General features: G+C 40.9%; 1 long non-coding RNA gene across 1 annotated transcript in view; it reads right to left on the bottom strand.

Annotated features, from left to right (window-relative positions):
• Positions 1-387: 387 nt before the first annotated feature.
• Positions 388-24201, bottom strand: part of LOC102006426 — a 192035-nt gene continuing 168221 nt past the window's right edge. The window contains exon 3 of the long non-coding RNA XR_001232613.1: positions 388-528. This is a non-coding gene — a long non-coding RNA (uncharacterized LOC102006426). The remainder of the gene's footprint in view (positions 529-24201) is intronic.

Genomic DNA, 24201 nt, shown 5'->3' on the forward strand with positions numbered 1-24201 from the left:
GGTTACTTATAAATGTATAAAAACCAGTACAAAGTTCTCTGGTTGTTGACATCTTCCCTGACTTCTATTCATGCTGTTGGTTGCTGGCAATAAAGCTTTGTTTGTTCCCATGTTTTCAGTTTCTCGTGAGTACCTGTCTCACTGAATCTTGCCGTAACAACAGAACTACCATAGTGTCTCCTTCGTGTTTGAGATGGTCGTAGAAAATGCCCAAGGGTTAATGTAAGCACCTTTCCAGTAAGTGGTTTTCCAGCTTACGCAGTGACAACATCAACACTGACCAATTCCAGTTCAGCTGGCCATAAACACCTCACCTCTATATTTAATCAATTTCACTTGCTATGAAATGAATATTACTTACTTACATATGGAAGAAACTCATCTTGCTGAAGAAAGAAGATTCTCTCAGAATTAAATTTTAAAGGCTATTTAAAATGTTACCAATTTTAGACGGTATATAATCATGGGCTGAACTAAATGAGACAGCAGTCTGGTGTGGTGGACACAGCTTGCAGCAGGGACACTGACCTAAGAATCACAATGAAGGAAAAGAAAATTTATGTCAGTTGATTGAAGTGACATAGACATCAGTATACATCTCAGATATCAATGTAACTTGGTAATTCAAAGGAACTGGTCTTTGCAACCTTCTTAGCAAAGACTTAGCTTTTCACTGAGAGATCAAACTTGCTGACATTTTGAGTAAGTGTTCTTCATGTCTGGTCCCATAGTAAGAGACCCAAGGAGGGGGACAGTGCACCTGAGAAAAAGACTGAAAACATAAACAAGGATGCCCTGACCAAAATAGAGGGCAATGAGACAACTGTTATGGTTGAATCTAAAATGTCCCCCAAAATTCTCATCTATGTGGATCATGGCCGTGCTGATTAATCCACTTAAGAGTTCAGAGTGCAAGGTGCTGATAGAAGGTAGGGACTGGTCAGAAGCGGTGGGTCACTGAAGGAAGTGACTAAAAGGGTCCACCTCCCTCGTCAGATCCTCGCTTCACTCTCTGCTTTCTACCTGCCACGATGTGAGCAGCTTTCCTCTGCCAGACCCTTCTGTCTACCACGTCCTTCCTTTCTCTAAAAACCAGGAGCCAAAATTAACCTCTCCTTTAAATTGTACATTTTATTCCCGCAACAAGAAATGACCAGGATAACAAAGGAGAAAGTGGCTCTTTATCTTTCCACCATGAGCAGACAAATTCTCACCTTGACAATTTTGAGAGTTTTATCCCTTAAATGGCCATGTAGGTACCCTTAGGGGAGGCAATCTTTCTGAATTGTAGTCTTTCTTTAAAAAAATTTACAGGTAAACTATTTTTTTTCTGAAAGCTTTTGTCCCTGAATCTTTTATTTTTTTTCATACTTCAAGGCCCAAGAATACATGAAGATTTGTTTAAAAGAAAAAAAGACATGTCCAATAAATGTGGCATGCCTCATACTTCTTCAAGAACACATTTAGAGTGATCTGCTTTAAACTAATTTGGGCAGAGATGGTTTAGAAAAAACAGGACTCAGTAGACTGAATTTTTTTTATTTTAAAGAGAGCAGTAAAAAAAAAATCTCTTGAAGTTCAGTCTTGAACTATTTCTATCCAGGAAGGTGAAATAAACAGAGAGGAATTTGATGTGGTTAGGATTTTGCAAAACTTTGGGATTTTTTTTTTGCCCATACCTTCCTAGAACAACCAAGAAAATCCAATTTCTGGAAGGAGATAAGACAGTCATTTCCAAGAATTACATCTAAAGGAACCTGTGTTACAGAAGTTAGGCCCAACTTGGAATTTCAAGAATTATTTTCATATCCAAAACACCAGAGATCAACCAAGACAGAGTATTACTTGACTTCATGAGGTCAGTACATTAATTTTTCTTCTTTTCCAGAACCAGAGATTGTGGCATCAGCCCAGGTGAATTTTCAGCAACATTAGGAATCATTTCAGGGTTTAGGAGTAAAGGTTACCTTCTCTGCCAAGAGTATGGTTATATACTGTCAGGCAAATATACTTTTTACTATGAGCTAAGCAGTAAATCATCCTTCAAATGAAATAAGATGAAGAAAATACATTTAACTGATACTGAATGATGATATCCAGTTTTTTTCTGTTATTACACTACTTAAAGTATTTTTAAATGAAACTGTTATTACACTACTTAAAGTTACGTTAGGAAAGAAGTACAACAAGACAAGGATGTCTATCATCACCACTCCTATTCAATATAGTACTGGAAACATTAGCCAAAGCAATTAGATAAGAAAAAGAAATAAAAGGAATAAAGATAAGAAAGGAGTACGTTAAATTATCATTATTTGCAGATGACATGATACTCTACATAGAAGACCTCAAAAAATTCAACCAAAAAACTTGTAGGTTTAATATTCAAATTCAGTAGTGTAACAGGATACAAAGTCAACACTCAAAAATCAATAGCATTCCTGTACACAAGCAACAAACTCAATGAGAGAGAAACTAGAGAAAGCATATCCCTTACAATAGCATCTAAAAAAAGTGAAATACTTAGGAATCAATCTAACAAAGGATGTAAAAGATCTGCACAGTGAAAATTACAGTATCTTAAATGAGATAAAAAAGGATATCAGACATGGAAAGATATCTCTTGCTCTTGGATAAGAAGAACCAACATAGTGAAAAGCGCTCTACTCCCAAAACTACTATACAGATTTAATGCAATTGCAATCAAAGTACCAGTAGCATACATAACAGATCTAGAGAAAACACTCCTAAAATTCATTTGGAACCAGAAGAGACCTAGAATAGTAAAAGCAATCCTGGGCAATAAAGGTAAGTCAGAAGGCATCACAACCCCAAACCTGAAATTATACTACAAAGCGACTGTGAGAAAATCAGCATGGTACTAGCAAAAGAAAAACAGAATGAGATTCAATGTAACAGAATAAAAGATGAAGACATAACCCCGAACACACTCAGCCACCTTATCTTTGACAAAGCAGCCAAACATGTTCACTGGAAGAAAGTCTCTTTAATAAATGGTACTGGAAGAATTTGTTTTCCACATGCCAAAGACTAAAACTAGACCCATGACTATCCACACACTAAACTAAAGTCAAGTGGATCAAAGATCTAAATATTAAAACAGAAACACTAAATTTACTGGAAGAGAAAATAGGTAGAAATTTCAAAGACATAGGTATAGGCAGAGACTCCATGAACAAAACCCAGACTGCAAGGCAAATACTGCAAAGAATCAGCAAATGGGATCTCACCTTATTAAAAAGCTTTTGTACAACAACAGAAATCACTAACAGAGTGAAAAGACAACCTACAGAGTGGGAAAAATTTATAGCCAGTTGTCCCTCAGACAAAGTACTTATATCTAGAACATATAAGGAATTGAAAAACATCAGATCCCCAGATTCAAAAACACAATCTAAAAATGGGTATCTGAACTGAATACACACCTCTCAGATGAAGAAATACAAATGGAAAATAAATACATAAAAAAATGTTCAACATCATTGGCCATTCAAGAGATGCAAATTAAAACAACACTGAGATTCCATCTCACTCCGGAAAGAATGGCTATCATCAAAAAATCAACCAATAACAAATGCTGCTTGGGCTGTGGGGAAAAAGGAATGCTTCTCCCCTGCTGGTAGTAGTGTAGACTGATGTAACCATGGTGGAAATCAGTGTGGGTATTCCTTTAAAAACTAGGATTAGAGGTCCCATTCGACCCAGTTATTCCCCTTCTGGGTATCTTCCCAAAAGAATTAAAAACACTGTAGCACACCAGTATATGTGCACCCATGTTTATAGCAGCACAATTCTAGTAGCAAAATCTTGGAAACAACCCAAGTGTGCATCAACCAAGGAATGGATAAAAAAGATGTGGGTTTTTTATATAATGTAGTGTTACTCAGCCATAAACAAGGATAGTTGAGACATTTATACGTAAATGGGTGCAACTCAAGACCATACTCATAAGTAAAATAAATCAGACTTATAGGTGTAAACATCATATTGTCTGACTAGTGTGAGAAACTGAACAAGTCAATAAGATCCAAACTGTACAATAGATATTGTGAATTAGGAAGAAACTATTCAAAAGAAAAGACAAACTGTGTTGGAGGAAAAGGGAAAAGACGGAAGGAAAAAGAAAAATATATATATTTATACACAAGATAGTTATATAGTTAGTTTCTCTTAGTTCATTGAAAAGAAAAGTTTGTGCTGATATTGTCTGGACAAGATTTCATACCTATATCTTATATTCTGAATAAGTACTACAAAGATAACAATACCCAATGTATTAATTGTTGTTACTCTCCTACTAGCCTGTTTTGAAAGTCTGTTTTAGTCTATTTTTTTCTCTTTAAGATGAAAAGAATTACAACTCTAACTTCAACATGATATGCTGGCCATCCCATTTTAAACCAAATATTTACACATCATCCCATCTAATTAAAAATAACTCCCTTTACTCATGTATTTGATTTCTAAAATCAGAATTATAAACTGAACTTTTTGTTAAAATGGAGGAGAGAATAACTATTACAAGGGGATGCTCCTACCGGCAGTGAGGCTAGAAGTATTCAGGCACTACCCAGGCCTCCCCTCACATCTTGCTAGCATCTAATTCCTCCTCTCTTTGTACCCTGTTAATCTCCTTTATTGAACTTCATCTTTCATTCAGTCATTCTTTAACTTCTTCCAACTCCATTTCTCATCTCCTTATCCCATACAGAACTAGCCTCACAAAACACAAAATAAGGTTTTGCAAATGACTGGTTTTTTGTTTACAAAATTTTACATATTTTTGTTTTTTGTATATTCAATTGCATATTATCTGAGAACACAAGAGCCATAAGAGTATTTCCATACTACCTGTTACTACCATATGCCTGAGAATATAATCAACACTTGCTAAGAAATCTAATTTATTTGTTAGGTTCACTTTGTGTGAAGTAGCTCCAGAAATCAGAGCTAGAATGGTAAGAAGGCCAAATTGTACGTTTCATGACCTTTTTTGTTTAAAGTAATACTATGCATTCTGAGATAGTACAATGAATTTTGAACAGAAAAAAAATCTGTATAGAAAGATAAAAAGGAATGAGAGGAGAGGGAGGAAGGGAGAGAGGAAAAATGGAATGAGATACAAGAGAATAAATTCTGAAGAAAAGTTAATAATAGTGGTCATATAATCATAATCACAATAATGATAGTTCAGACTTTTATGATACTTAATACTTTTCAAAGATTTTTCAAATATATATTTGACTGAAAATTATCAGTAGTATTCTCCCACACTGAGACCAAGCTTTCAAAAAAACTGTGTTTACAAGTGATTCCATTAGATTTCCTAAATTGTCATCAAGAGAAAAGAAATAACTGAGCTATGTATAAGAGAAAACTTCCCACCTATGAAAATGACAAAGGACAGCATTTTTAGATTGTTTTCCCCCTAAAGCTGTTTAAGAATGAGACATACACTTCTCTTTCTGAAATGTTTCCAGTGTAGTTCTACCTAGAGGAAGAAAGATGAGTGGGATGACTGCGCTGAAGTTGAGACGCTCATTAGCAGGGCAGGGTTAATGTGTAGTAATGTGAGGCCATTCACCCCACGCTGAAACCAACACTGCCCTGAGCTAAGGGTCCCACCCAGTGGCTGGCATGAGAATCAATGAAATTCACCATGGTTTCTCCAGCTCTGTCTTTCTTCGCTCTCAGAATGGTACAAAGGTTTTTGTCCTTTGTTTTTTTAAACCTCATTTTACTCCCAATAGTTTATGTTCATCCCAATTTTATTCTCAGAGATCTATTGAATCCTCTCATACTAGATGCTTTTATATTTTTTTTATTTTAAAGAGAAAAAAACTAACAAAACAACAATAATGAAGACAAAAAACAACACAAAAATGATACATGACCTCAAAACAAAATGATAGGAATTAACAATGGTTGCTACAATAAATACTACTATCTTCAATGAAGTCGCTCAGTCCACCAGATGTAAGAATGTAGTTAGTTCCTTCTCATCCAAGCTAAGCATTTCCTGGTTGTCATCTCAACCTCTTGATTTGGCATTTTGAACACACTTTAGCTGGTCTACAACTCTCTGAAAGTGCAATGTCCAATACTGATTTTAATATTCCAAGTATAACATGACTGCAGGGGGAAAAAAAGCATGACTGCAGTAAAATAGAATAGGATTACACAGGGCTAGGCATGCATGTGCGCGTGCACACACACACACACACACACACACACACAAATCAGATATAAGCTAAGAAGACGTTAGCACTTTGGCAGCCACAACACTTAGTCGACACACACTATAAAACTAAAACTGCTAATCTTCATCTACATCTGGATCCAGTGCTAACTCCTTTGAAAGAACCCAGAAATTCACTTCATAATTTCCAAGTTTCTGTTTATGTCCTTATTTTTATCTACTCAAATCTACTAGTTACGTAGGACCAACATTAAAAATGGAAGTCGTTAAATATCTTGTTGATGTTTCATATTTTAGTTATGTAATTAGTGTTTCTATAATATCAGTCTTTCTGGTATTTGTTTATGCTAGTGAACACGGTATTTGTTAATGTTTTTCATGTTTTAGCTAAAATTAGTTGCTATAAACCTAGAGAACATCATATCGCTGGAAATATAACCCAAATTCCAAACATGCAACCCCAAAGCATTTTGGAAGTACACTTATTTTGAATTGATGATTTACTACTACAGGTTTAATTAACTGGAACATCTTTATTTTCACTAACATTTGTGTTCTGATGAGAATCACAATATTATCTTAGTCTTAACTCTGTTTTCTTGTCTTCATTCTCTATGTGGAACTATTTAGTTTTAGGCTTATCCAACATCTGTGTTTATAAAACCATAAACTAATGATAAGCACAATTTTGTAAATGATATTGCAGGATCCCTTTGCTAGCTTAGTGATAGGTGGATAGGTTATAGAACTAACTAGCTTAAGTCCACAAGTTCACCACCAAGTTCTATGAATTATCTCACCTCATATTTCTCAGATCTATCTGTTGCTCTTCATCTCTGTTGCCATTGCCTTATTATAGATCATCATTCTCTATGAGTCTGGTGACATTCTACAATCACCTGGCCTCTGTTAGCCTGTCTCTGATGTCCTCTTGCACTGCAGTCAAGCTGGTCTTTCCAGACACACAAATCTAATTGTGTTGTTCCTTAAAATACTCCTGAGCCTCCTCATTGTTTTCAGAATTACAGGGAGCTACACCTTCCATGGGAATTAGATTTCAGAAGCAACTGATGAAATATAAATATAAATCACAGTCAAAATTATCCTGGAATAGTTCTTGAGTACCCACAGATATAATACACATATTTTATATGTGGTTCCATAGAAAAGGAATGTGCAAATACATAAATATGTACAATTTGCCATATATAAAATGATTAGAATTTATAAAATATAATTTTGTGATAATTCATTGTCATTTGACTTCATAGGTAAAATTAAACTCTTAAATCAGATGTGCCAATTCAACTCTGGTAAAAGTACAAATGTATTAGAATGCATTTGATAAATAGTTACTGAGCACCTACTATGTGCCTGAAACTGTTGGTTATGGTTCAGCTCTACGACATCCTCCAAAAGCCTAGTGTGTTCAGAGGTGAGGCTTTTAGAAGATAATCAGATCGAGGTGCACTACGCTTATTGGAGGATTTATCTACTAATAAATTCACAGCTGAATGAGCTGTTAGGAGTGGGACCCAGTTACAGGGAGGTCACAGGAGATGTGACCTGGAAGGCTACACCTCCCTCCTGGCCCCTTCCTTTTCTCTGCTTCCTGGAGTGGGAGGCATTTTCCTCTGCCCGGCCCTTTCCACCATTACACCAAGCTGTTACATTTCACCTTGCTGACCGTGGACTAAGTCCTGAGGCAAAATAAAGCTCTCCATTAATAAGTTGTGAGTGTCAAGTATTTTGTCTCAGGAACAAGAAAGTGACTAAGACCCTCTTCTAGGCATCGAAGATCACTGAGCAACAAAACAAACTAAAACCTCTGCCTTCAGGGAGAGGGGCAGGGGACCTGGACTAAACAAACAATTCACTTGCTTAGAAAATCTCATGGCAAGGGGCTGGGGATTTAGCTCAGTGGCACAGCGCCTGCCTGGCAAGTGCAAGGTCGTGAGTTCGATTCCTGGTACCGGAAAAAAAACAAAAAGAAAAAAAAGAAAAGAAAATCTCATGGCAGCAAGTGCCACAGGAGAAACTGAGGCACAGAAAGGAGGTGAGGTAAGATGTTGAGGGCAGAGTAGAGAAGGGAGAGGGCAGAGCCCTTGGCGAGGGGCTCGGAGAAAGGCTGGCTGAGATGCAGCCTGGAGCAAAGCCCTGCAGGGGTGAGCACAGCAGACCTGCTGAGGACTGTCCCGCAACAGAGAGAAGCACTAGGCAGTACCCCAGGGCCTGCGGAATGAAGGGCAAGAGTCACTGGCAGCGCAAGTGGAGGGAGCACTCGGAGAGAGAGGCGCCCGGTCCCCAGCCACGGGGGCCTTTTCATTGTCGTCCCTTGAGGGTTTCACGCAATATGCCGTGGTCAGACTACCATGCTGGCCCCTCCTTCGTCCCCATCACGCCGTGCCTCATGCCAAGACAGAACATCCCAAACCCCTCTTTCTCATACGGCTGCTTCCCTTCAGGCCTCAGCAGCCTCTGCTCGAGTGATGCCCCTCACTCAGGTCCTCAGCTGACTCGGGCTTGTTCTCCTGGCCTCCATGGGGACAGGCTGCTGAGTGGAGGTGACTTCCCTGCTTCCGCCAGCATGGCTGGTTACACTCGGCTCGTTTCCCAGCGCGTGGAGTCTACCTGGCACACCGTGGTAACCAACCTCCGCTTCTACTAGATGCTAAACTCTCTGACAGCGATGCCCACACCGCCTTTATGACCCCAGCCAGCAGCACAACACATCCACAGTGCAAAATGCACAGGGCACAGAACTCCAGCAGGATGGATGCAGCAGGTAAGGGTGCAGGAGAAGCCCTCCAGTGTGGGGTGCTTTCAATATCTACATCTCAGTTTCGGGTCTCTTTTTTGGGAGAATTATGTTTTAACACATTCCCTCCATTGTCTCTCAAATTTGACTCTGACTACATTCTTCTGACTGTTCAGCTTATTGTACATCCAAATGATCACAAAAAGTCTGTCCTTTGTCAAACTTTAGACAGACTTACACTTTCAGGCTCATAAGATAAGGGAGATATCCTAATCTAATTGTCAGGTTAGAAATATTTTTAAATTTTGTTCTATTAATACATCATACTAACAGACGCCAGCCCAAGACCCCATTCACTTCTAAGTGGAGGTATCCTGGCTATCTCAGTGGAAGGAAATGTGTGGGCAACCTGTGTTTTAACCCACACTTTTAAACTCATATTCTGAAAGTGAGAAGGCAGATATAAGACATCACCAAGAAGATTGTCCAGTTTGAGTGCAGATAGGGTCAGCTCCTGAAAAGAAGAGATAGCAATCCTGCCTTTACTATCTTCCGCAGATAGAACCAGAACATTCAGGGAGGAAGAGAGTGAGGAAATATGAGAAAGTTTTCTGTGCTATCCCCTGCTCAGAATATTAGCACATAAGGGTGGCTGTGATGCTTATCATAGTTGTAAAACATTTGCCCCTTTCTTTCTTCAGGAGAACGTGCAGCTTTGCGCCAATTTGAAAAGGTCGTTCAGGCTTTCGATGTGCACCAGGCCCCCCTCTCACACGGAGGAGAAGATAATGCACTCTGAAGGGAGAGGCCAAGCACCCACTGCCTTTTGAAACTGCCTGACGCGGATTAACGGCCTTTGCCACCCTCTTTTAAACAACTTTGGCTGGTTTTCCACAAGCACCTCGTTTATCTTCAGGCTCTTTCATCTATTATCTGACTGTAAGCGTGTTCATAGCTCATCAGCTGAATTCACTTTGACAGAGAAGTCTTATGATGAGTAGCCAACAGCCTAGTGTCAGGTCTGTGAGTAGCTTTGGAATTAAGGTGGTGGGAAAAGGGTAACCTTCTGCAACTCCTAAGAGCATTCTCCGAACAACAAAAATAGAGCCTTAAATCATCCTTCCTTCAGGAAAGCAGCTCCTCTTTGCTAATATTAGCAGCGGGTTTCACACTTAGATCAAAAACACCACTTTAGGCCATGTGTCCATTCATACTTATATGTGGTCATCATTTCCAGTTGTATAGATGAAAGTCACCATCCAAGTGGTTCTTACGTGACCTCTGACAAGTCCATTCATGGATATTTCTGACACTAGCAAGGAAAAGAAAAAGAGAAGACCATCATCCACCATCCTCTAGTGTGGCCACCTGGGCCTTGGTGGTTTATAATTGTTACATCCCTTCTTCCTGAAGAACTGAGAATGGTTTTGTGATGAAAACAAAAATACCTGAGCCACAAATGTAAAATTGTTATTTTTAAACAGCGGCTCCAGCTTGGTTTACAATCATGTGAAAGAACATGATGTTTGAACCAAAGATTCCTATGATAACTTATATTTCAAAACAAGTTTCAGGCTTGGCTGTAGGCATTCATAAATATTTTGAGTAGCTGAAGTAGACTTTTGAGAAATTTTGCCACTGCACCATGCAATGTTTATACTTTCTGTGGACAGAACAGGAGCTCTTTAAAATTAGTATTTTTATTGAATTGGCAAGAAGGTTGCTGTAGTTTTAAAATCCTTCATTACTCAAACAGCATGGCCTCTATCTGCACAGCTGATGAGTAAATCGACTCATCAGGACGTGTTTAGATTTTGTGGTCACATGATTTTTCAGAATCATTAAAACAGAACTCTTCCGTCCCTAAGGTAGAACTGTTACAAATAATGGCTCTCAATTGCTTAACACTTATACAACACTTCTGGGCCAGTCCTGAAAGGATAACTTCATTAAGATGGAAGGAACCAGTGAGGACATACCCCAAGAACTATTAATTAAAAAGTAGCCACTGTCTAAGGATAAGGTAGGAAGCTTCAAAGGTCTTTCAACAGAGCTATAGTCAGGTGCTATGCAAACTGGAATTAAGCAAGTGTGATGGACTCACAACTGGTGGTCAGCTTGTAATAACACCCAGCTGAACTGAACCAGCCTGGTGCCGGGTGTGGGAGGCCCCCCTGAGCATTGTTGCCAGCAGCATAAGAGGCTGAACTGAAGAGAAAGGAGAGAGGTTGTTGGGAGCCGGTAGAAGCTGTAGGGAGCCTGTTAGGTGCTGTTGAGAAGCTGTAGGGAGCTGTTGGTTTTCCTGGAGTAGTTAGTCATGCTGGCTCTCCTGATGAATTCCATTGTTCTCATCAGAGGAGGAGTGCGGGACCTCATCACTGAGAATAGCTACGGTTCACTTTGGGGGAGCTCTGGTCCTCACTCTGAGCATCACTTCCTGGCTCCGGAGGGGAAGATGGTGCACTGCCAGTCTCCTGGAAAACTTGTCGTGTTGATTTTTCTGATGGGAACTCGGCTTTCTTCATCGAAAACCCTCGGGACCTCATTGTTGCTAAGGATGGCTGTGGTACTTTTTGGAAGATCTCTCATTCTTAGTTTGAGCGTTGCTTCCTGGCTCCAGTGCAGATCCCTCAGCCTGCTAGCACAGATCCTTCATCCCACTGGCATAGACTTTCTAGCTTCCACCACTGACCTTTGGGCCTTCCCAGTGCAGATCCATGAAACAGATACATGAGACACTGTCATGGGCTCTTGGCCTCCAGTTGGACTCATGGGGGACATTGTTATGGGCTGTAGGCCTTCAGATGAACTCATGCAGAACGTTACCATCCAGTCTTCAGCTGGATTCTTTGGTCTTTATCATGTGGACAGATTTCCCGCACTCTCTTTTTGTATATGATTCTTTGGGTGACTATTATAAACGATCTTATAAAATATGCATCCTGTATTACACTGTTCCCCTTGCAGAACCCCAAACTACAACAGCAAGTGTCTGTACATTATAGGTTCCCTGTACTTAACGAGTTCCCATTTATATCATTTTGTAGGCTGCTTGAAAAGTAGCGTCCTCAAATTTCCACAGTTAGAAACAACGAAGATAAAGGCTACCCTTTGTTTAACTGTCACTCCTTTCTTCTTGAGACATTGTGAGGGTAACATCCAGAATGGGTGATTAACTGATGGAGCAAATGATCTAGCAAGAAACATCTGTTGCTGGATGTCTTTAAAATATAATTTTCTTAAAGATGTGCTTTGCCTTTATGAGTGAAGAGTGAAAAGCAAGAATTTCCATGAAGGTATTCACAACAGTAGTGATTCTTCCGACATGCTCAAGATGAACTGAAATACTGCATTGGGATATTGTGATTAGCAAATTAGGGCTTTGGGGGTTGTTATTTTAGTCTCTGAAACAAAAGATGAATCTGTCAAAAGCTGTAGTATAATTCAAAAATAAGAGCTCTGCAGCCCTCTGTTTTTCGATACCCCCCACACACACACACAGGTACAAAAAAGACCCTAAGTATCCGTTACCTTCCCTAAGGTTGACACAAGCTCACTGTCATTCCCTGTTCCCATCTCCCTTGCAGGACCTGCCACGGGGAGCATCTTCCACATCTGTGCAGCACCTGAACTAACTCCAAGCCTCAAAGGGACCACATCTTGCCACCTGAGTAATTGAAAAAATGAAGTTGGCATATCTAGAGGTAAACTCATTCATGCATCTTCCTTCCCTCTCTCTTGAAAATACCTATATTGTGTCTCCCTCCTGTGGCTTTTCCTAGTCTGACAATCTCTAGTCACGCAGATGACTGAGGATTGGGTCCAGCTCCTCCTTTTCCTTCTTTCTCTGAGTTTGTCACTTGACAGTTCCTGCTAATGACTCATGAAATCCAAGTCTTTCAAATCTAAGCTTTCTATCTATTCTCATCTCCACTATCCCAGCAGAGCCCTCCACTCGTTGGTCACATTAGCTGCCAGGCTATGTTGTTCCTGACGAGCTATCCCATGCTCTAAGCCTTCCCAGACCCTGCCAGAAAATACACTAAAATACAACTATTATCAACAGATTTGTTACTTGATCACCAGTCTCCCATGGCTGCAAGTCCCCACCTCATCAGATCCTTCAGTACTTGTAAAATCTTGAAGACACTTTCCACATCAAATCAAACTATTTCCCACATAAAGTTAGGGGTCTCCCTATAACTCCCTATCTTCTACCCTTCTGTTCTGCATCAAGAAGAGATTTTGTTCTTTCTTCTAGCAGACTATCCTTGAAACATTTGAAAAGAATGCTCCTGCATCTACTTAATAATCTTCTTTTCACCTAATTGCTTCTACCTCTCTTTGGATAATTTTTTTTTTCCCTATCCTGTGTCATCCCCATTTAGACCCACTCTCATACCCCAAAAAGTGTACATCACTCTGGAATTGGGTATTATAATCTTACACTTCCCCACTTTCAAATTCTTCCATGCCTATCCAGATTAACATGGGAATTAACCTACCCAGATTTTTTATAAATTATACAATGTGGATGTATTGGAGACAGTAAGCTAATGGTCAAAATTTTCTTTTTTATGTTGCACTTTTTTTTTTTTCAGCATGACACATCATCTACATTTTATAAATCTATTTGGTGATTGGCTGACTTCAACTAGCTATGAGTGATTGTGCTTGAGTAGTTCCATGGGGAAAAACATTTCTAAGCTCTTTGAAAGTAACTTAGGTAGAAAACTAAGAGAGCTCACTTTACAAAGGCATTGTGTCTTTAGCTCCCAGATATTGTCAAAAAAACTAGCTACCATTAGACAAACATACTCGGCAGGAAACAGTCACTCCACTTTCATTCCCCTGACCCTCAAGCCAGTGACCTCCCTTGATCTCTAAGATGACAGTTTGCCAAGTTCCATGAAGATGGCATTCACAAATGACCCCATTAGATTTCCTAAAGACCTTAATTGCCCAATTCCTTTCACCCAGGTTTCTGAGGTTCAAGGAATGCCATCCTCCAGTTACTCTCTTGTATGGGTTCTAGCTATTGTTACCTTAATCTTTTCTGAATCCCTGAGAATGCAAAGAACTGAAGCTGACTTTGATTCTCCTACTGAATTACAAGATACTTTACATACTTCTGTCACACAGTCATTCCCCTGTGTTTACTGTTCAAAAATGACATTCACTTTCATGTCTAAACACGGAGGAGAGGCACCGTGCAATCAATAAAATCGTAAAGATTCAAAAGCTGATATCTTTCAAAAGACCATGTGAAGTACCTAAAAATTAAACTAAACCCTTCCTGCTGTCCTAAGCCACACATCAATCTTATCCAGCCACTCTAGAAATCAACTATCTATTCCACAACTATACTGGGAGAAATTACTTAGGCTTTTCTCGCAAACCAAATCAACATACCTTTTCAGTACCTGCTCTTTGCCTAACACTGTGCTTTATTGTAAGTCTGCAGAAAACAAAGTAATGTCTTTTAAACTTAACTTTCCTTTCATGATTGAGATGATTTTGCAGGAAAATATTACACTGCACATACATATGCAGATCTATTTACCTGATACTAAAATGAGTACTTGGGGCAGATGGGGAAAGAAGGAGGACAAAAATAAGTAAAAAAGAGATTAATAAGATAACAGGGCTGGGGATATAGCTCAGTGGCATAAGTGCCTGCCTGGCAAGTGCAAGGTCCTGAGTTCGATTCCTGGTACCAAAAAAAAATAAAATAAAATAGAAAAAAAATAACAAAAACATTAGGAGCTCTCTTCATTTAATTCAAGCATGCAAGAAGTATAATGTTTTAATTTCCTTGTCTAAAATTCCATAACAGCCTTACATTGAAACCTTTGTAATTATTTTTCTCAAGTCCATAAAACTTAGCCACACCAAGTAGAACATCTAAGGGTACTAATGTTTCTTTTACTTCTCGTGCAATTTGTTTCCAGTGGCAAGTAAAAGAGCACAAAGAGACAGGGGTGATTTTATGTCCTCATCCCCACACCACCACCATCCCTTGGGCACATGCAGCTGGGCACGCCCACCCACTCTCGAAGTACTTGGAGTTTGGCGCTCCTTTGTTAAGGAGAAAATGGGATAGAGGCAGGTTTTCTCAGAGGGCAGACCCCAGGAGAAATAATCACCCTGTGGACACATGAAGGACTTTCAACACTTCTAATAGCTTTTAACAGCATTAGATAATAATAAATATGCAGCTAAATTACTCCAGTGATCTGTGAAATAGAGTCATCATTTCTTCATCAAAACATAGTGAAGGGCTGGGCTTGTAATTCAGCAGTAAAGCGCTTGCCTAACATGAACAAAACGCTGGTTCAATCCCCAGCACCACAAAATAAAAACCAAACAAAAAATCATAGTGACTGAAACCATATTCTAGCACCTGAAGAGCAGGTAGTGGATTGACAACTGGTGGCCAACTTGTAAAATCCAGCTGAACTGAGTACGCATGGTGCTGAGTGTGGGAGGCCCACCTAAGGACTGTTGCCAGCAGCATAAGAGGCAGAACTGAAGAAGAAGAATTTAGGCTGTTAGGAACTGATAAAGGCTGTTGGGAGCCGGTAGAAGCTGTAAGGAGCTGTTGGTTCTGTTGGAGGTGCTTGTCATGCTGGCTTTCCTGATGAACTTGGCTATTTCCATCCTCTGAAGAATTTGGGACCTTATTGTCGCTGAGAATACCTTCAGTTCACTTTGGGGGAGCTCTGGTCCTCACTTTGAACATCACTTCCTGGCTCTGGAGGGGAAGATGGTGCACTGTCAGTCTCCTGGAGAAGCTTGCTGCGTTGGCTTTCCTTATGGGAACTTGGCTTTCCTGATGATCAGAGGAGCTCAAGACCTCACTGTTGCTGAGGATGGTTGTGCTACATTTCGGGGGAGCTCTGGTTCTTCTGAGCATCACTTCCTGGTTCTAGTGCAGATCCCTCAGCCTACTAGCACAGATCCTTCATCCTGCTGGCACAGACTTCCTAGATTCCACCACTGACCTTTGGGCCTTCCCAGTGTAGATCCATGAAATAGGCTGGCATGAGATGTTGTCGTGGGCTCTTGGCCTCCAGTTGGATTCATCAAAGGTATTGTTATGAATTCTAGGTATTCAGCTGGACTCATACAGGACATTATCGTGAGATCCAGACCTTCAGCTGGATTCCTGGTCTATAGTGTGGACAGATTTCCTGCACTCTCATGTGTATCGTTCTTTGGGTGACTATTATAAATAACCTTATCAACTATGTATCCTGTATTATATTGTTCCCCTTACAAAAAACCCCCAAACCATAACAAGCACTTGGGCTAACATCTCCAACAACACACCAGCTCTAAAATTTTGACTTCACAAGGTTGATCCTGGAGAAAAGAAGAGTAAAAATGGGCAAAACTGAAACAATATCCATCAAGGAATAAGCTAATTACACTGTTTTATGATGGATATAGCGTACTTCATACCACTATGACCTATGCTTTTCTGCATTTCTGTTTTATTGTAACAAAAATGTCCAAATACATCATGCAAGCTAGTAATTTATCTAAGACATCTGCTACTGAGGACCCTATCTCATAGACAACCAGTATAGAAAAAGGTGATTCACAGACTAAATGGAAGCACAGGAAAATACGGAGGGGTGTGGTCAAGGAAAAAAGATAAATGATGCATGAGACAAGGGGAAGAGATCAGTATTTTGCCTCTTTGCCCAGCATAAAGATTGAGTGAACATGTGACCCAAGGAGGAAAGGCAGCTCCCAGTTCAGGATATGATGGAGGGCACAGTCTTATTTATTGTTTCCTGCTTTTAAAACTTTGTGATATAGTCATTCTAAGTGCACGTCGTAGCTGGTGAAGAATAAGAAAATTGCCCCATTCCATCTCACTGATATTCCCAGGTTCACTACATGCCCAAGTAATAGAATAGTCATCAGTGATATTAACTAGGTCCGCTGGAAAATATTGTATGGTTAGTAAGAGGTGGCCAAAGCTATGTCCTTTTCACTTGTGCAATAAGCCTGCCTTTTCTTTTTCTAATTAATAGCAGTATTAACAGTAACACAGCTTACACTTACTGTAAGTCCCTTAATCCATGTTTCACAAACACGGTAAGGTATATTACTAATTTCCCACATTTCACATATTAAAATTTTCAGGAGAAGAAAGGTTAAGTAACTTATGCAAGATTGCCCAATCAGTAAGCAGTGGAAGAGGCACAAAGAGGTGATATAACCCTCTCACTGCATTTTACAGAGCAGCTAAGAATTCCATAGAAACACATGCACCGAATGCCAGAGAACTGAATTGCTTTGGTTGATTTGGATGCTGGATCTAGACACAAAGGTAGTAGTCTGCCAGCTTGTCTTTGAGCAGAGATTCTCAGTATCAGCCCTCTCAGTGACGATCATCAAAAATGTCCCCAGAAATTTCCAGTTCTCTTGGCATCGGGCTGCCAGATTTAGCAAAAGAAAGTACAAGACTCCCAGTTGATTGGAGCTTCATATAAGCAATGAATCATTTTTCCATACAAGCATGTCTTGTGCAATATTTCAAACACATTTACACAAAAAATTATTTGTTGCTTATCTAAAATGCTAATTTAACTGTGCATCCTATATTTTATCTGGTCACCCTACTTGGAGGACTAAACCATTCCCAGTTGAGAATCAGCATTAAAGTTGCAGTGAAGGATCAGGACAGAAGGTCCAAGTTTTCACCCTCCTCCGTATTAAACTTCAGTGCAACGTTCTGATTAGACAGCTGGAGAAAACACAGAACTTGTACGGCAGGGAATCAGTGAAGTGTCAGAAGCACCCTCTCCCATCTCCCCTGTGGTCTGCCACACACCCCATTTTTCCTGAGACTTCTTTTGGGGATATAGAAACTCTTTGGCTTTTGTTCTTGTTTCTAGTGGGCATGGGCCTCCTGATTCCTCTCCTTTTAATTTACCTTATGTTTTAGTCTCTCTCTCTCTCTCTCCTTCTCTCTCAGAATTGTGCCTCATTCTTCTTCTAATCTCTATGTCTTTAGTATTTCTCCAGTACCTTCTCAAGATTCTGAAATTACCTAGACTAGCTTCATCTGTGGGTCTCTGTGTGTCTAACCAAGCCCGGTCCCTTTGCTGCAACCAAGACAGGGATTCAACAGACCAGGGACCCATAGATGCAGCAATCTCTCTCCAACCCCCAGTCTTGTGAAACTAGGTTCTACTCTCATCCTCTTCCTGAATTCTGACCCATCTCTGCCTGATGCTCTAGACTTCTTCCAAGACCTAAAGTTCAGCCACAATTTCTAATCTGAAATGTGGGCCATGATACTCTGCCTGGTAATTGTCAGAGACAGAAGCATATATTTTCCCCCTGGTGATGACACAAAAGAGCCTGCAGTGCACAATCACCTGGAACCACAAAGTACACCAGGACCTCTAGAGTCCTCCAATGCCACCTGTGTGTGAGACGCTTTTCCTGCTAGACAGAGAGGGCAGACAAATGTAGTTGAATGAATAGCAAACCTACAACCAGTGAGTGTCTGCTACAGGTAAGGCAGACAAGGAAACGCAAGCTCTTTCCTGGGAGCCACTCATGAAGTAACTGGGAAGAAAAAGAAAGTCAGATCCTGACTCTGCTGTTTCCGTGGACAAATCACTAAACTAATCTGAGCATCTATTTATCTGTAAAGAGAGTGATAATACATTCCATAAAGAGTTTTTGTGAGAATTGCCTGAACTAGCATATGCTAGATCTAGGTCATTAAAGCAGTCACTAAATATTAATCCATCTCCTTCCTTGCCTTCCCTTCTCTTCCTGAAGTGCAAAGATTATAGTGCCCTTCAAAAGTAAATAAAGGGGCTGGGGATATAGCTCAGTGGCATAAGCTCCTGCCTGGTAAGCACAAGGTCGTGAGTTCAATCCCTGGTACCACAAAGAAAAAAAAGTGAATAAAAGTCATTCCCTCCCAACCACCCTCTCCCCCAGTCCGTACTCCTCTTTTTAGGCTTTGCCCCCTCTCTGCCCAGGCCCACCAGCCTGATTTTGTGGTGTTGTTTCTTTCGCCTCTCTGTGAGGCTGTCTGAATTTTCTAGCAATTCAATCAAACTCAATTAATGTAATTTTAAAGGGGCCTGGAAAATCAATGCTATATTAAATTATGAATGCAAAAATTAGAGCAAAACAAACCTCATGCCTCAGAGCAAAAGTTTATGCTTTTCGTGTGTAAGGGAGCCATTTGATCTTGGCCACAACCCAACTGTCCCTCCAAAGAGCAGATCCAGCCTTATCCAAACATTTAGATTCATTATGGAAATATGGCTGCCGTCATCATACGGAAGCCGCTATTGCTTACTTAGACGTGGTAAAACCTGACAAAGACGATGCCTCCTACTGTCACTGGACAGGGTCCAATGAGGTGCCCAAAACAGAGATGGGAACTTCGACTCACCCCACCCAAGGGGCAAGTTGCAGGTTCCCTGACTTCTATCACAGAAAAAGAATTTTCAAAACGCATCAGTAAGAGGTACAAAGGGATTTATTCAGCAAGATCTAAAATGAAACAAAGTTCAAAGAAGTAGAGTTTTCTCCCTAAGAGAGAGAGACACCATGAGGCCTGGAGCTGGATATATTTATGAGAACTTGGGGTGGAAAGGTGTGGAACTTGTGAAGTTATGAAAAGAGGGGATTCAATTTACAGATGAAAGGTGATAGTCCTTCCTGGGGGAGAGGTGATAGCCACAGTGCTTGATAAGAGAGAGCTGAAGGGGATTGGCTCAGGAATTTGGAGGTGTCCCTAAGAAGGGTTGTCTAGAATGTATATCCGGGTGTCTGGCGGGTTTGCCCATTGGCCCATTTGGGGGGTGTTAAAATGCAAACCATGCACTGTGTCTCAAGCTAAGATATGCAGTCCTCTCAGTGTCTTTCTAAGGATGGGGCTGCAGGAGGGTATGCAGTATACAGGGAGAGGGGAAAGGCGAAAGACTCAGGCCTAGGGCCTATGGTATGGGGTTGTTTTCTTTAAGGCCCTTAGGAATTTTTCCTCAAAGGGAAAAAAGCTTAAATAACTTTTGTGTCCTAAAGCTGCATATCTTATTAAAAGTATAATTTTTTAAGTTACAATTTTCCTTGTCTCCTTTCTGCCTACCTTGACTTTTTTCAGACCTAACCTCAGCTCGGTGGAGTGTGCTTTAATGTCTGTGCAAGAGCTGTAATTGCAGTATTCCCCGCCACTGTGTGCGCACACCAGCCGCACACCGGCTCTGGAGATCCTGAGGAAATGATCTTATCATCGCTCCATTATTAATGTACATTGTACTTAAAGGGATTTGCTAAGCTATTAGGAGGACATGATTCTCAGCCCGTTGTCACTATAAAGTTCCTTCAGTGCTATGAATTGAGTGAATCAGCAAGTTATCACACCTGGAATTACTAAGATATATCCAGGGTATAAAAATGTGGCTCCCTCCTGACTTCTGTCATGGAAAGAACATTTTAAAAATTGCCTGTTTGCTAACCCGTAATTCCATAGTCCTTGCTACAATTCAGTGTGCTTAGCTAGTTTCAGCCACACCTTTGCTGTAGATGAATTTACTGGACATCTGCATATATAAGAAGTATTTCTCAATTATTTTTCTGCTTTTTTCTTTAATGCTTGGGCTTCTGGGGTTATGTTTATCCCAGAAAGCTATATTCCTCATCGTGTTTTCTTTCCTATAACTCTAAGATCTTAAAAAAAAATCTTAATAGCGTTATGATGATAATCTCGATGACACTATCATGAGTGAGAAATTCATTTTTTTTAAAACTAAGAGTGCTGACTAGCCTCATAAACTCTCCGAATTGATAACTAGTATTTCCTTTCTAAGTAGAAAAGGAAGGCACTAAGAATCCAGCCTTCCCCAAATCATTCATCTTCTACCAGTGATTCTTTGGCTCTTTGAAGAGCGAATGACCTTTGCCCCTTTCTGAATGACGTCTGTAGACCTATGGAAGCATCCAATTGCCTAATTGCTCTTTATAGCTTTTCTAACTTCTGTGAGCCTTTTCATCGGTCTCCAGCCCCCACTCCCCTCAGCTGCACGGACAACATTCTGTGGATTTCTTCGTTTCTCTCTCATCAGTTCCTTCCTGAGCCGCCTGTTCAGACGTCTCCTCTTTTTCTTCTCTCCTTCAGCAGGGCTCCATTTTCGGCAGTAGATTTTTTCCCCTCGCAGCACACTCTTGGAAGCGCCTCTCAGATGGCTTTAATTACCACCTGAATGCGGATGACTCCCAAATCCCCAGCCCCAGCCTTGACCTCTCACCCTCTTTTCAGTGCCATATTTCTTTCTGTCTGCAGAATATCTCTACTTGGGTGTCCCACCACCTCCTAAAACTAAACATGTCAGAAGCAGAGCTCATTATCTCTGCGCACTCCCCCGCATGCTCTCCCGGTTTTCCCGGGCTGTCAATAGCACCCTCGCCTGAGGCTCCAACCCCTGGAGCTCCCCATGGCCCAGGGCAGCCTGCCCCAGCCCCACTACCTCTGAAAAGCAGGGTTCCGCCCCCCACCAACCCCAGCCACACTCTCTGCCACAGCACTGTGATCGCCACTGATTGTATTGCAGGCTTGTTGTTTTTAAAACCCCGCTTTCCTGATCATTCAGCGGGTGAGGAATATTTCAGATCTCTGGTGCATTCCATTCCTTAGGACGTCACTCACCTATGCAAATCATCTATGCACTGCCTTCTGATTCATGACTCCAAATTATACAACATGGGAAGCTGTATATTTAGAAAACTTTTTATTTCCTAACATAATTAATAGCTGTAGTGACCAAATAAACAGTAAACTCAGTAAATTAAACACTAAACTCATTAGCAGTTTGCTGGAGAGGCTAATGACATGGAAGTTGTAAGTGCTGATTTCTATTCTTAATGCCTATTCTCTGCACCAAGTCACCAGCACCCTGCTGTGCCTGGGGCCGGGTTATGTGTCATTCTCTGTATCCTCCCACCTTGCCCCAGTGCCCACCTATAATTGTTCAGCTGTCCTGGGGATGGTCTCAAACACACCAGGCACTCGAAGAAATTTGCTCACTGAATGTCTCACTCACCTTAAAAGTAAGTATGAAATTGGCGTGCTTTGTGGGGCAAATAATAGCTCAAACTAGCTCTACAAATGAGTGATACATACTGCTCATACAACTAAAAAGTCCAGTGGTATTAAGAGCTTCCGGCAAAGCTTAATCAGTGCCCTAGATCATGTGTCCTGCCATTTGCTCACCTCTTTTCTCTTCCACATGTTAGGTTTATCTTCAAGTTGAACACAATCCTAACCCTAATCCTAACCCTCTCAGTCAAAAAAACAAACAACAACAACAACAAAAACAGCCATCGCCAATAATTAGGCCTCCAGCCTTCATTCATATTCAAGGAGTGGACATTACCCAAAACAAATGAATAAAAATGGCTTTGTAGAAAGAGGTGTGAGCTATCAGCACATCCCTGGCACCATCCCAGACAAGGCACAAGAGCATAGCGCTTGGCTGACACTAACCGGGGCCCACTGCTGAAGCCATAGCTATGGTTGATTTCCCCTGAAGTATGTGCACAAAGGGAGTAGACAAGGACAGGATGACTCTGACGCCTGGGAGGCAACTGTTATGCCATAGTCACTATGGTTTACATGAGAAAACAGATGTCGCAAAGCTAGGAAGTTTTGACAAAGCTTGGATTCAAATTTGGGCCCTCTGATTTCAGAGTTTATGCCAAACATTAGGCCGTAAGTCCTCCCTGTAAACTTCTGGGAGTTTCTGCCTTCTCTCAGCCGATTTTTAAAGATGAAAAGTCCCTTCCTCCTAGTTTCTTCTAGAAGGTCTGATTTCAGAGAGCACATTGCTTTTCTCTTTGCTCCTGGCCTCAGGAAAGTGCTTCACTTGCTTTTTCACTCATTCATGTTTTTATGTCTAGCAACGGAGCCACATTCAACTTACCTTACTGTCCTAGCCTCCTGCCGAGGTTCACGGGGACTTTTCTTTCAAGGTGAAAATGTGTCACATATACTCCCAGTCATTTTCTATTTGTAGCAATTATGCGTAATTAACAGAAGATTATAAAATCCTCAAGACTTGACCAATGCCCAAGTCCTCCCGTCCACTTTACTTTCAGGAGTCATATTCTGTCACCTGCAGAATATCAGTGACTAACATCATTCCCCAGTGAATGGCTCTGAATGACACATGTGCCTTAAGGGGTCAGTACTCTTTGCTAACTGATAACTTTCTATCAAAAATCCCCAGAGCATTAAAACTTCCCAACAAAAGGAAGGCACTGTTGAGAAGCTGGCTTGCTCTTCGTGCCTCTCAGCTCTGAGTCCGTTCTCTTTTTGATTTTGTTACCCAGCTCCTAGAGTGGTCTAAGGGAAAAGCATGGAATGGACATGCAAAATAAGGGGCACTGAACCTTTGTAAGGTTACATCACTGAGACCTGGGGATGTTTATTATAGCAACGTCACTTAACCTATCCAGGTCAGTTCACTAGAAAACAGAAAGGGACAATGTCCTTCCATGTTTTTCCCAAATTCATTTTCCTTTCTTATTCAGGAGAACAGGTTAGAGGCTATAGCAGCTTCTGGATGAGAATTCTTCCTCTAGCTGAATCCTGTTCAGGCATGTCCCATTCCTTGGTCAGGCCTCTCCTCCTACTTTCTCAGCCCAAGCACAGGCCCTTCCTCCTACCACCTGCCTTCTCTCAGTCGATTTTTAAAGATGAAAAGCCCCTTCCTCCTGTTTCTCCACTCCCTATGACATCCACTTCATCATGTGTCTGTTACCCTCCCAGGTGCAAAATAATTTCAGCATTACAAGCCAGAGAGCTCTACTGTGAAGGCCTTTACCAACCAAGGAAGTAAGAATGGGAAACCATGCCCCCATCACCACCACCCCTGCTGCCACTGCCCAGCAGAGGGCTGGAAGAAGGTGGTGTGGAGGAGGAATAAACTTTTAAACTGAACAGAGAAAGCGAATCTGAGGAAAACATCTTTTAACCTAGGAGAGCACAGAGTACAGGCTACAGTTCCACTGTTCAGGGGCGCGAGTGAATCACTCTGTAGCATCTCTGAGATTCAGATTAAAGTGCACACATACACTTCCGAACTTTAGGGCCAATCCTGATCATATTTGTATCCCCCAGGGCCTAGCACCACATTTGGAACCAAATGAAAATTCAATATATGTTGGATAAATGGAGTTT

The sequence above is a fragment of the Chinchilla lanigera genome, unplaced genomic scaffold (assembly GCF_000276665.1).
Source record: "Chinchilla lanigera isolate Chin_1 unplaced genomic scaffold, ChiLan1.0 scaffold00008, whole genome shotgun sequence".
NCBI lineage: Eukaryota > Metazoa > Chordata > Mammalia > Rodentia > Chinchillidae > Chinchilla > Chinchilla lanigera.